This window comes from Aethina tumida, chromosome 3, assembly GCF_024364675.1.
Source record: "Aethina tumida isolate Nest 87 chromosome 3, icAetTumi1.1, whole genome shotgun sequence".
Lineage (NCBI taxonomy): Eukaryota > Metazoa > Arthropoda > Insecta > Coleoptera > Nitidulidae > Aethina > Aethina tumida.
Window position 1 is genome coordinate 1,243,851 of NC_065437.1, and position 13,796 is coordinate 1,257,646.

A 13,796-nucleotide genomic window follows, 5' to 3' on the forward strand; every position below is an offset into this window, starting at 1 on the left:
GATTAACTAACATATTATTTTATTCAGTATTTTTATTGTATTCACCACTTTTCAGGCTACACCCTGAATTTATTTTCTGATGAACAATGAATAATACTGAATCTCTACAAAATTTATCCAGCTGAAAGTTTCGAAATATTCCCCCGAAAGATGGATTAATATCTGCAGATAAATCATATTCCCGTAAATCTAACCATTTGAAGTATCTCAATATAGATGTAGACTATATCCACCTAATTTGTCAAGTACATGTATTCAACCCTTCCTCTCAAACGGCTCCATTTACCGCTCATATTCTAAGCTTACATTTCCTGAACCGAAAGCCAAACACAAGGAATAACTACCAAACTATTCAACGCAAAAATAATCAGCGTAGATAAATCGAAAATACCTCTATTTCAACCAAAATGTAGGGGGAGTTCTCCCACACAATGGCCGAGTTAACAATGAAAACGAACTAACGTATATCTTCAAGGGGGTAAACAATGACTAAACAAACAGACAATAAAAAGTTGATGAATTATTAGTAAGTTCTTTTTGTGCTTGTTTCATAATATTGCGAATAAGTTTTTTTGAGTAAATATTTTATTGGTAAACTCACGAAACAATTGGAAACTGAAGTGGAGCACCGTTAGGCATTTGTACAAATAAGTTTGTAAAATTCACCATTAAAACTGTTTCCTCTTTTTTACCTACGGGAGTGTTAATTTTTGTTGTTTACTTTTACTTTCAAGATTCTGATAAAAGATACTTGAGGCATTGTTGTAAGGTATAAAAGAAGGATTTATCCCTCTTCCATTTGCTGATGACAGATTATTTGTTCAGACGTAGTCCGAGTGCATACCCTTCATATTATATACTGGTAATTTAATCCTCTGTAATTAATTACATGCTGTGTAATGGAGTCCATTCATCAATGGGGGTTGCAGGGGAGAGTATTACCATTAACCAGGCTTAGGCCTCAAAGTGGGAAAAAATACAATTACTTATCACTTTCAGTATACTAAGCCTTTAGTTTACTTTATCCGCAAATCAATAGATTGAGATTTTAATAGAAAAACTGACAGAATCTAACACTAGAAACTAGCTATGGGCTTAATTTTGTTTGTCCAGAAGATTATTAAAAATAAACAAAGAAATTATATATAATTTATTAAATTCAATTTATTTCTTATTAGATTGAGTGCCTTTATTTTTATTATCTTACAGCCTAATTATCAGCCTGAAAAGTGGTGAAATCAATAAAAATGCTGAACTAAATAATTTGTCAATTTATCACCTATTTATTATTAGATTGAGTGACTTTACTTTTATTATCTTACACCATAATTATCAACCTGAAAAGTGATGAATACAATAAAAATACTGAACAAAATAATTTGTCAATTAATAACTTATTTATTATTAGAGGAGTGCCTTTACTTTTATTATCTTACAGCATAATTATCATTCTGAAAAGTGGTGAATACAATAAAAATGTTAAACAAAACAATTTGTCAATTAATCACTTATTTATTAGTAGCCTGAGTGCCTTTACTTTTATTATCTTACACCATAATTATCAGCCTGAAAAGTGGTGAATACAATAAAAATACTGAACAAAATAATTTGTCAATTATCACTTATTTAATATTAAATTGAATGCCTTTACTTTTATTATCTTACAGCATAATTATCAGTCTGAAAAGTGGTGAATACAATAAAAATGTTAAACAAAACAATTTGTCAATTAATCATTTATTTATTATTAGCCTGAGTGCCTTTACTTTTATTATCTTAGACCATAATTATCAGCCTGAAAAGTGGTGAATACAGTAAAAATACTGAACAAAATAATTTGTCAATTAATCACTTATTTAATATTAAATTGAATGCCTTTACTTTTATTATCTTACAGCATAATTATCAGTCTGAAAAGTGGTGAATACAATAAAAATGTTAAACAAAACAATTTGTCAATTAATCACTTATTTATTATTAGCCTGAGTGCCTTTACTTTTATTATCTTACACCATAATTATCAGCCTGAAAAGTGGTGAATACAATAAAAATACTGAACAAAATAATGTCAATTAATAACTTATTTATTATTAGACTGAGTTCCTTTACTTTTATTATCTTACAGCATAATTATCAGTTTGAAAAGTGGTGAATACAATAAAAATGCTGAGAAAAAATAATTTGTCAATCAATCACTTGTTTATTATTAGATTCAGTGCCTTTACTTTTTATCTTACAGTATAATTAGCCTGAAAAGTGTTTATTTATTTTTATTACTTCTTTATTTATTTATCTAAAATGCCTAATTTAAGTTAGTTCATTGTTTCACAGGTTATTAAACCTAAAGTCACTGAAACGCCTGAAAACTGTGTTAATATATAATGATAGCGTCACATTTGCACGTATTTAATGACAATATATTAAAGATAATGGAACAAATTGCCACAATAATTTACAGTAAAACGAATAAGCTGCACAATTCATAAAGTTCTGCACCCCCAAAACAAATTAAAACAGTAAATTACCACTAATTACAACCTCCAATTTAATATTAGAAAACCGAATATTTTATTAAAGGTGCTTCACTCTACTTAATAAAATAATAACGGATAAGTATTCGGCTTTTTGAGTTGGAAAGGCAGCTTATTGCTTCATCTTTTGTCAACGTCCGTAATTTGAGGCATAAAACAATCCTCTCTTAATCAACATCGACTGCGACCGGTGCCATTTAATTAGGGCAGCATCGACTGCGAGTTTGGGGGGTGTGTCATTTTTATGGACACGTCACAGCCGTTTAGGCGACCCTCGTCAGTATCAAAATAATAAATTCATATTTACTTTAGTGTGATATTTATTTTCATGTGGTAATTTTTTAGTAAAGTAAAATAAGTAAAACATGGAATCGATATAAATGTTAATTTCAGTATGTCAACAATAAAAAAACTAACCTAACATAACCTCATTAATTTTAAGTCATCGCTTTTGAGGTTAGGTTATGTTACAAACAGAATATACAGTGAATTCAAACTATAATACCATTTTGTTGACAATTAATTACTCGTTTGCTTTGTAGATATGAATAATTCACTTTAATTGGATTGTACGTATAGTATAATCCAGCATAAGTTACAATTAGACATAAATCAGGAATTACACGAACACTCAAGACCAGAACCAATAGGACTGGTTAATGATCTTAAGCCATTATGTCATACCTTTTAGCTTAATAGCTTCTATATATTTAATGATGGCGACGATAACAGGTTCAACCGACAATTAATAAATACAATCACTTCAATGGGGACAATGTAATTTAATTAGAACAAAGGCCCAGGCCGTAAACAAGAACAATTTAACATTAACGAACGGGCCCATAATGTACATTATGTATTAGTAAATAGGACAGTCGAGTCTGCACTTAATCACTTCTTTCCTTTTCCATTTGCTGTCTATGCCGATTTTTTGTTCGCGTTTTAAATTCCGCTGCTGCTGTGCCTTTTTCTTTCTTTTTAATGTTGGTAATCTGCTTAAACACTATATGAGAGAAATATTAAATGAATAACGCCATTAAATATTTACGCAGGCTAAAAAAATTTATTTTCTTCTTTTGTGTGAGAGTACAAAGAACTGATTTAGGATTTTTTTAACGTGTTGATTATAAAAAAGCCATCTGCTTTCATATATCAGATCTAATTTTTGAGATATACACTAATTGAATTTAAAAGGAAAGAAGAGAAAATAAAGATATCTTTTGAGGCCTACAAAAAGTCAGCAAACAAAAAAACAACTTAAAATATCTTTAATATGCTGATTCCAAATATGCCATTAGATTTTGTCTATCAGCTCTAGTTTTTGAGATACACTATAATTTAATTTAGTTCCGACAAAAGCTATACGTAAAGAAATAGAGATATCTTTTGAGGACAACAAAATATCAAAAAATAAGGAACTGATTCAGAATATTTCTAATGTGCTGATTTCAAACATCACCTCAGATTTTGTCAACCAGCTCTATTTTTTGAGATACGCACTAATTTAATTTAGTTCTGACAAAAGCTATAAGTAAAGAAATAGAGATATCTTTTGAGGACAACAAAATATCAGAAAATAAGGAACTGATTCAGAATATTTCTAATGTGCTGATTTCAAAAATCACCTCAGATTTTGTCAACCAGCTCTATTTTTTGAGATACGCACTAATTTAATTTAGTTCTGACAAAAGCTATAAGTAAAGAAATAGAGATATCTTTTGAGGACAACAAACTATCAAAAAATAAAGAACTGATTGAGAATCTTTCTAATGTGCTAATTCCAAAAATGACCTCTGATTTTGTCTATAAGCTCTATTTTTTGAAATACATGCTAATTTAATTTAGTTTTGACAAAATCTCTAAGTAAAGAATAGAGATATCTTTTGAGGACAACAAAATATCAGAAAATAAAGAACTGATTGAGAATCTTTCTAATGTGCTAATTCCAAAAATGACCTCAGATTTTGTCTATCAGCTCTATTTTTTCAGATATACGATAATTTAATTTAATTCTGACAAAATCTATAAGTATAGAAATAGAGATATCTTTTGAGGACAACAAAATATCAGAAAATAAAGAACTGATTGAGAATCTTTCTAATGTGCTAATTCCAAAAATGACCTCTGATTTTGTCTATAAGCTCTATTTTTTGAAATACATGCTAATTTAATTTAGTTTTGACAAAATCTGTAAGTAAAGAAATAGAGATATCTTTTGAGGACAACAAACTATCAGAAAATAAAGAATTGATTGAGAATCTTTCTAATGTGCTAATTCCAAAAATGACCTCAGATTTTGTCTATCAGCTCTATTTTTTGAGATACATACTAATTTAATTTAGTTTTGACAAAATCTCTAAGTAAAGAATAGAGATATCTTTTGAGGACAACAAAATATCAGAAAATAAAGAACTGATTGAGAATCTTTCTAATGTGCTAATTCCAAAAATGACCTCAGATTTTGTCTATCAGCTCTATTTTTTCAGATATACGATAATTTAATTTAATTCTGACAAAATCTATAAGTATAGAAATAGAGATATCTTTTGAGGACAACAAACTATCAAAAAATAAAGAACTGATTGAGAATCTTTCTAATGTGCTAATTCCAAAAATGACCTCTGATTTTGTCTATAAGCTCTATTTTTTGAAATACATGCTAATTTAATTTAGTTTTGACAAAATCTCTAAGTAAAGAATAGAGATATCTTTTGAGGACAACAAAATATCAGAAAATAAAGAACTGATTGAGAATCTTTCTAATGTGCTAATTCCAAAAATGACCTCAGATTTTGTCTATCAGCTCTATTTTTTCAGATATACGATAATTTAATTTAATTCTGACAAAATCTATAAGTATAGAAATAGAGATATCTTTTGAGGACAACAAAATATCAGAAAATAAAGAACTGATTGAGGATCTTTCTAATGTGCTAATTCCAAAAATGACCTCAGATTTTGTCTATCAGCTCTATTTTTTGAGATACATGCTAATTTAATTTAGTTTTGACAAAATCTGTAAGTAAATAAATAGAGATATCTTTTGAGGACAACAAACTATCAGAAAATAAAGAATTGATTGAGCATCTTTCTAATGTGCTAATTCCAAAAATGACCTCAGATTTTGTCTATCAGCTCTATTTTTTGAGATACATGCTAATTTAATTTAGTTTTGACAAAATCTGTAAGTAAAGAAATAGAGATATCTTTTGAGGATAACAAACTATCAAAAAATAAAGAACTGATTGAGAATCGTTCTAATGTGCTAATTCCAAAAATGACCTCAGATTTTGTCTATCAGCTCTATTTTTTGAGATACATGCTAATTTAATTTAGTTTTGACAAAATCTATAAATAAAGAAATAGAGATATCTTTTGAGGACAATAAAATATCAGAAAATAAAGAACAGATTCATAATATTTTTAATGTACTGATTCCAGAATTGCTAACAGATTTTTTCTATCAGCTTTAGTTTTTGAGATATACACTAATTTAATTTAATTCTCATAATTTATAACGTAATGACATTAGTTTTTATTAATATTAATCAAATATAATTAATCACACACTGAGGTAAATAAAATATGACTTCCTCAACAACAACCCATTTTTTAATTAATAATTTTTTATGTTTGATGTTATAAAATAACAAAGCACAAGCACAAAATGAAGCTGCACAGTATAAAGTGAAATAAGCCAATAAATTTTATGTTACAACATTTCGAAATAAAAGCCAATTATTTCATTATTTTCCCATAACTCGCTTCAAAATCTATTATTTTCCTTACGTGCCTTGACTTTTACTATAACTTTAGATGTTTCTGTTCTTTAAAATATATTTTTAATAACATAAAATGGTGACACGCTGACTTTCAAATCGATGTTGAATTTATTCGTTATTTGCCCCAATATAGAGGGAATAAAAATTGATAGTTGTCACCGACCAACGCTTACTCGTTTGAATTTACCAACAATTTTACACATGACCGTTTGATAGGCACTAATCAATCGGATCACTTAGTCCTGCTGGTTCCATGAATTAATTACCCAATGAATTTATCACTCTTATGGACAAGATTTAATTAATAGCCCTTGTTGTTGGGTAAAAATGTTAATGAATGTATTAGCATGTTCTATTTATTGTTGACATGTTCATATTTCTAATTAAAATGTTCTTAGCCTGTCCGGATTTTTTGTTAATTCTTTATTAAACATTTATCATGTTCAAAATATTTTTTACAGCGAATCTCTTTTGTTAAAATGTTCTTCAGTCAACATAAAAAGATGATTAAAATTGGTAGTTACCAATGGTCAACGTCCAATCGTTTGAATTTACGGACAATTTGACCCCGGACCGTTTGACAGACACTAATCAATCGAATCACTTTTGGTTCAAGTTACTCGAAATAATTACTTTAATGGATTTACCACTCTTATTACTGAACTCTAATTAAAACTTCTTTCTCTCATATTAAAATCTAACATCACTTTGGATGTTCGTAACCCTTTTTTATCTCATCCTTATACTTAATCAGTTTTGGTTTAGTATGTTGACATATTCCTAATCTCTTCACATGTTCATAATCTTGGAACGTGTACGTATTATAACTTTTAATACGATTTTATCCTTCAATCAATATGTTTGTCAACGTGTCCATATTTTATGTTAACATGTTCCTCTTTCATTTTATCATATTCATTATCTATTTATCAAGTTTGTTACCTTTGTTAACATGTTTTTATAATTCTTGTTATCCTTAATGAAGAGAAGACAAATTGTCAATAGGTAAGTGGGCATTAATCGAATTGTAGGTTTACCTTGTTGGAGGAACTAATTAGGTAACGAATACGTCTTCCGGTTATGTTATATTAAAATGTAACAAGTGGCTTTAAGTGTATCAATAGAACGGTCAGAATGTGCAACATTCAAGTGTGCGTAAACCGCCAATTAGTCGGTGGAATTACATACTGGCCAAGTTGAATAATTAACGTGTCCATACGGCCATAGTACGGTTCGGTGTGATCGTTTATCATAATTAAGATGAAACATGAACACAATTTAAGACTCCCAATCTAACTACGTAATTTATTGACGGTGATCCGAAAAATATGGTCCGTAAGTTTTGCTCTTAAGAAAGGCGGATGGTTTATGTGAGTTTTTAACGAGTGCAGATAATAAATAAGTTAGTAATGGTTAATTAGCAAATTCATCAATAAATTAATTCATTTCACCATCATTAAACATTTATTTAACATGTTCAGTACTTTTTAAGAAGAATAAAAAGTAATAATAAATGTCTGTGTGTGAAAGGGTAAATCCATACATTTGTCAAACCTCTGAATTTAATATCTATGAAGTTTTTCCTCCCACAACGCATCCACCATTTTTTTAAATTAATGTCAGTTGGCGCATCCACCATTTTTGTAAAATTTGCAGTTAAAATTACTATTTAACCAAAATTCATATAATAATAAATATATTTAATATATAAAAATATATCCTAATTTTTTTTCAAATATTTTCTATTTAAATATATATATATATATATATATATATATATATATAACATATATTTAAGATGTTCACTATGTTTTTAAGAATGTTCTTAATAATCAAGTAAAATGTTCATAATCTTTTTAATATGTTAATTTTTACTTTTAAGATATTTTGACAAGTTCATACTAATATTTATTATGCTAAATGTTATTAATTATTTCATATCATTTTTATTACTTACAATCCTTGTTAAGATATTATTAATTATCTGAAATTTGAATTTTTCATTTGATTAATTTTTTTTAACATGTTTGTCATCGCTGAAAAGATATTTTTAACTATTTAACATGTTTATAATAATTTTTATTATGTTTAACATATTGGTAGTCATTTTTATTATTCGTAATCCTTATTAATATGTTATTAATCAAATGAAATATTTCTAATAATTATATGTTTTGCTTGATATTGAATGTTCATTATGTTTTTGGCATGTTTTTAATTAATTGAAATGTTCATAATCGTTTTTAACATGTTCATTATCATTGAAAAAGTATTCTTAAATATTTGACATGTGCATAATAATTTTTATTATGTTTAAATATATTGGTAATCATTTTTATTATTTGCAATTCTTACTAACATGTTATTAATCAAATGAAATATTTCTAATAATTATATGTTTTGCTTGATATTGAATGTTCATTATGTTTTTGGCATGTTTTTAATTATTTGAAATGTTCATAATCGTTTTTAACATGTTCATTATCATTGAAAATGTATTCTTAACTATTTGGACATGTTCATAATAATTTTTATTATGTTTAAATATATTGGTAATCATTTTTATTATTTGTAATTCTTACTAACATGTTATTAATCAAATGAAATATTTCTAATAATTATATGTTTTGCTTGATATTGAATGTTCATTATGTTTTTGGCATGTTTTTAATTATTTGAAATGTTCATAATCGTTTTTAACATGTTCATTATCATTGAAAATGTATTCTTAACTATTTGGACATGTTCATAATAATTTTTATTATGTTTAAATATATTGGTAATCATTTTTATTATTTGTAATTCTTATTAACATGTTATTAATCAAATAAAATATTTCTAATAATTATATGTTTTGCTTGATATTGAATGTTCATTATGTTTTTGGCATGTTTTTAATTATTTGAAATGTTCATAATCGTTTTTAACATGTTCATTATCATTGAAAATGTATTCTTAACTATTTGACATGTTCATAATAATTTTTATTATGTTTAAATATATTGGTAATCATTTTTATTATTTGCAATTCTTACTAACATGTTATTAATCAAATGAAATATTTCTAATAATTATATGTTTTGCTTGATATTGAATGTTCATTATGTTTTTGGCATGTTTTTAATTATTTGAAATGTTCATAATCGTTTTTAACATGTTCATTATCATTGAAAAAGTATTCTTAAATATTTGACATGTTCATAATAATTTTTATTATGTTTAAATATATTGGTAATCATTTTTATTATTTGTAATCCTTATTAACATGTTATTAATCAAATGAAATATTTCTAATAATTATATGTTTTGCTTGATATTGAGTGTTCATTATGTTTTTGAGTATGTTTTTAATTATTTGAAATGTTCATAATCGTTTTTAACATGTTCATTATCATTGAAAAAGTATTCTTAAATATTTGATATGTTCATAATAATTTTTATTATGTTTAAATATATTGGTAATCATTTTTTATATTTGTAAAATATTTCTAATATGTTTTACTTGATTTTGAGTATTATTAAGTTTATCATTTTGGTGATCATTTTTATTATTTGTAATCTTTGTCAACATGTTACTAATCAATATATTATCAAATATTTCTTTTTTGTTTGATATTGAATACTTACTGAATTGTTGCACCTTCTTAAACTGAATTTATTGCTGTAAATTTTGACATATTTAATGCAACATCCATAATTCTCATTAACATGTTCAGTAAGTTATTGAACATGTTTTTAATTATCGAAAATGTTTTGAATCTTTTGTAGCATATTCATTATAATTTTTTTAAATATTCTGAACTATTTTTTTTTTAATAATAATTTTTATTGTTTTAACATGTTGATAAATATTTTGCATGTTAATAATCATATTTATTATTTGTAGCCATTTTAATATGTTGTTAAACAACCAAATTATGTACATAATTATAATACTATTTTGTTTAATGTTAAATGCTTTTATTAAATTGATACACCTCCTGAAAATGATGTAAATTTTAACAAATTTACTTTAACTTTCAATAACATGTTCAGTATGTTTTAGCAATTTGATTTAAACAATCTAAAATATTAATTTTGTACGGAATAAAATGTGTAGAATTTTTGAGTGAGTGAGTGAGTGTGTGAGTGAGTAATAATTCAGGATTATGAATGTTCTAGTTAGATCGTAATCGAATAGGGAATGTTGAAAACATGCTTTATTGAATAGTATTGGAAATTTGCGGTTATTGGGAATTCATTACGGTTACATTTACCATTCTGGCAATACTCACATATCCATCCTTTGATTTAAACAACATTATCTGCGTATAAAATTTAGCACGCCGTAATTAATGCTGCGGATAAAAAAATAATAATAATAAATATCTGTGTGTGTGTGTGTGTGTGTGTGTGTGTGAAAGGATAAATCCATACATTTGTCGAAGCACTGAATTTGATACCTTTTTCAAAATATCATTTTATATAGGTTTTCCTCCCACAACACATCCGCCATTTTTTTAAATTAAGGCTCATCCACCATTTATACAATTAATGGGACGCATCCACCATTTTTTAAAAATATTGACGCATTCGCCATTTTTTAAAATATTTTGGAGCATTCACCATTTTTACAATGTATTAGAGCATTCACCATTTTTTAAAATTTATTAAAGCATTTGGCATTTTTTTAGAATACATTATTTAGTCAAAATTCATATAATAATAATATAACATATTTAATTTTTTATCAAATATTTTCTACTTATTACTTATTGTTAAGACGTTTATTTGATGAAAAATTTATAAAAAAACAAAATATTAAATTATCTGTAAAATTACATAAATCATGATTTAAATTCTTAAAATATTACATTATATAGGTCTTTTATAAAATATTAAACCCCCAATGAAAAAATTAAAAAATTGTATTATTTATTTAAAAATAAATAAATAATATATATTGAAAGGACTCACAATTATTCAAAACACATATTCCAAAAAACGTGCGCAATACATCACTAACCACCAATGTCACAGTGTCACTATCTAGGCAGAATGTGGGAGGGAGAGAGAGAGGGAAAAAGTCGACGACGCACAAATCGGGCGTACCAGGCGGACGCGCACCAAAACAAGCCGGCCGCCGCAAACACCGTAACCGATTGACTCAGTGGCCGTGTTGCGGAGACGCGTCGCGATGCTACTGACGCCTCGACGCGTACACAACGTCGCCGTCGTGCGGCTGGTGCGCCGGTCCCCGCGTAACGCGTTCGGCTCGGTCCCGCGGTCCGCACACAGGGGCCCACCGTACTTCGACATATGTAAAAATTTTTATTGAAGTCGCAAAACGTCGAGGGCGACGCCGAAACGATGCCGGGGACGTGGGGAACGGCGAGACGTCGTCCCTGTCGGCCGTGTGCGGACGACTTTGCTTTGATATCGGATGGCTTTATTAAATTCTTGCACCTTCCGAAGTTGGATTGTGTGGTGGAAATTTTAATATGTTTAGCGTCGGGTCCGTCACCCTTAGTAACATGTTCACCATGTTTTTGAGCGTGTTCTTAATTATTTCAAATAATCATAATCTTCTTTGACATATTCTTAATCGTTTGGCATGTTCACACTAATTTTGTACCCTTTTTAAGGTGCTATTTGTAATCTATGATTCCAAATCTGGTTTGCCATATGTGAAACTTCTTAATCCCAATATATTTAATTATTCTTATTAACATGTTCGTAATAATTGGGCATATTTATAATCTTCTTTAACATCTTTTCTTTGTTATTAACTCTTTAACACATCCTTAGTCATTTTTAATATGTTTTAACATGTTCTTAATCCTATCATGTGTTAATAATCAACTTTAACATGCTTGTTGATTTATTGTAATTTATTTGACATGTTAGTAATCTTTTCCAATATGCTTAGTTCTTTTTGTTGACATGTTATTAACAATTTGACCTGTTTATAACCTTTTTTACCATGTTTATTATTCTTATGGTCATGTTGTTAACTTTTTAACACGTCCAATCACTTTAAATGTTTTTAATTTTATTTTATGTTTAACTTTAACATGTTCTAAATTATTTGACATGTTCATAATCTTTCCCGTTATGTTTAGTTGTCCTTATTAACATGTTCCTAATAAGTTGGCATGTTTCTAATCTTTTAACATGTTCTTTTTTTCTTATAAAGATGTTATTAACTATTTCATACGTCTTTAATCGTTTTAAATATGTTATAACATGTTCTTAATCCTATTATATGTTTCTAATCAATTTTAACATGCTTGTTAACTTGTTCTAAGATATTTGACATATTCATAATCTTTCCCGTTATGCTTAGTTATCCTTATTAACATGTTCCTAATAATTTTGTATGTTTCTTATCTTTTAACATGTTTTTTTTTTTCTTGTAAAGATGTTATTAACTATTTCATACGTCTTTAATTGTTTTAAATATGTTATAACATGTTGTTAATAATATTATATGTTTCTAATCAACTTTAACATGCTTATTAATATGTTTTAAATTATTTGACATGTTCATAATCTTTCACGTTATGTTTAGTTAATTTTACTAACATGTTCCTAATAATTTTGCATGTTTCTAATCTATTAACATGTTTTTTTTTTCTTATAAAGATATTATTAACTATTTCATACGTCTTTAATCGCTTTAAATATGTTATTACATGTTCTTAATCCTATTATATATTTATAATCAAATTTAACATGCTTGTTAACATGTTCATAATCTTTGCCGTTATGTTTAGTTATCCTTATTAACATGTTCTTAATAATTTTGCATGTTTCTAATCTTTTAACATGTTCTTTTTTTCTTATAAACATGTTATTAATTATTTCATACGTTCTTAATCGTTTTAAATATGTTATAACATGTTCTTAATCCTATTATATGTTTATAATCTATTTTAACATGCTTGTTAACATGTTTTAAATTATTTGACATGTTCATAATCTTTCCGGTTATGTCTAGTTATGCTTAATAACATGTTCCTAATAATTTGGCATATTTCTAACCTTTTAACATGTTCCTTTTTTCTTATAAAGATGTTATTAACTATTTCATACGTCTTTAATCGTTTTAAATATATTATAACATGTTCTTAATCCTATTATATGTTTCTAATCAACTTTAACATGCTTGTTAACATGTTCTAAATTATTTGGCATATTCATAATCTTTCCCGTTATGTTTAGTTATCCTTATTAACATGTTCCTAATAATTTTGCATGTTTCTAATCTTTTTAACATGTTTTTTTTTGTTATAAACATATTATTAATTATTTCATACGTCCTTAATCTTTTTAAATATGTTATAACATGTTCTGATCATTTGGCACATTTCTAACGTTTTTTAAGGTGTTTATTACCCTTATCAACATGTTAACTTTTTGTTCTTAACCATTTTAAATATATTTTAACATGTTCTTAATCCTATTATATGTTTATAATTCTTGTTGACAAGTTCTTAACTAT

The 13,796-nt window shown here is 26.8% G+C and overlaps 1 protein-coding gene across 1 annotated transcript in view; it reads right to left on the minus strand.

Moving 5' to 3' along the window:
- Positions 1–11,453, minus strand: part of LOC109603951 (alkaline phosphatase-like) — a 113,698-nt gene extending 102,245 nt beyond the window's left edge. Inside the window, exon 1 of the mRNA XM_049964512.1 lies at positions 11,270–11,453. The gene's annotated coding sequence lies outside the window, so the exon portion shown is untranslated. The remainder of the gene's footprint in view (positions 1–11,269) is intronic.
- Positions 11,454–13,796: the final 2,343 nt, after the last annotated feature.